The sequence below is a fragment of the Panthera pardus genome, unplaced genomic scaffold, assembly GCF_024362965.1.
Source record: "Panthera pardus isolate Hobbes unplaced genomic scaffold, ASM2436296v1 HiC_scaffold_13, whole genome shotgun sequence".
NCBI lineage: Eukaryota > Metazoa > Chordata > Mammalia > Carnivora > Felidae > Panthera > Panthera pardus.
In genome coordinates, this window is record NW_026526688.1 from 122,042,640 (window position 1) to 122,043,988 (window position 1,349).

Below are 1,349 nucleotides of genomic sequence, written 5' to 3' on the forward strand. Positions count from 1 at the left end.
TTTAGTATCGATGTTCACTGTCTCTTTTGGTTGCTTTAGTTTAGTAATCTGTTGTAGTCATCCATTTAAAATAAGATCTGCGAGCAAGGTATGTAAATAAAGAAAACCCCCTACTAGTCTAGAAGAGCAAAGCTATGTCTTAAGTTGTATTTTTCAAAGGCTCATATTCCTGAGGAAATATGGTTTAGTAGCATGAAATCCATTTGACTCTTGAAAAGTGTGGGGGTTAGGGGCACCAACCCCCTCACACAGTTGAAAATCCATGTATAACTTTGCCCCAAAACTTAATAACCTACCGTTGACTAGAAGTCTCACTGATAACAAAGAGTGTATTAACACATATTTTATATGTTATATGTATTTTATACTATATTCTTACAATATAGTGAGCTAGAGAAAAGAAAATGTTAAAATCATAAGAGAAAATACATTTACAGTACTGTCCTATATCAAAAAAAATTCACATATAAATGGACCCATGCAGTTCAAACCCATGTTGTTCAAGGGTCAACTGTATTATGCCTTTTACTTAAATTATTTGATATGGAATGGGGCACAGGTTAATTCTGAAAGGGGAAAAATCCCTGCAGGCACTATATAACAATCTTCAGTAATTATGAAAGGTCTGTATTAGTTTCCTAGGGCTGCAATAACAAATTATCACAAACCGAGTGCCTCAAGACACAGACACTCTTCTCTTACAATTATGGAGGCGAAAACTGTAGAATCGAGGTGGGTCCCCATAGCTTCCCTCTGGAGGCTATAGGGAAGAATTGTTCCTAGCCTCTTGGCTTTTAGTGGTTCCCAGCAATCTTTACTGTTCTTACAGCTGCATCACTCCAGTATCTGCTTTGTCATCACATGGCTTCTAGCCTCAGTCTTCTTTACCTGTGTCTGTATCCCTCTTATAAGGATACAAATCATTGGATTAGTGTTTATTGTAATCCAATATGACCTCATATTGAGGTCAATTGATTACATTTGCAAAGAACCTATTTCCAAATAAGGTCACACCCACAGGTACAAGATACTAGGACTTGAACATATGTTCAATGTTCACACGTTCAATATATGTTCATATGTACGCACAATTCTATCCTTACAAGTCCATATCAGGCTGTTGATGACAAGAAGGAGATAAAACCTTCTATTTAAAAAGGGTAAGATTACAATTAGAAATAAGTAATTGCTGAGATATTTAAAAATCTTTTTAAAATAATAGTAATCTCTTTTCTTATTTTAATGTATTTTTGTCTCGCAACATTGTTTTGGTTTATGAAGGTGCCTTATTTAAAACTTCAGTAATATTGAAGTCACCTGTATTGGAAAATAATAAGGGTGGGGAATTC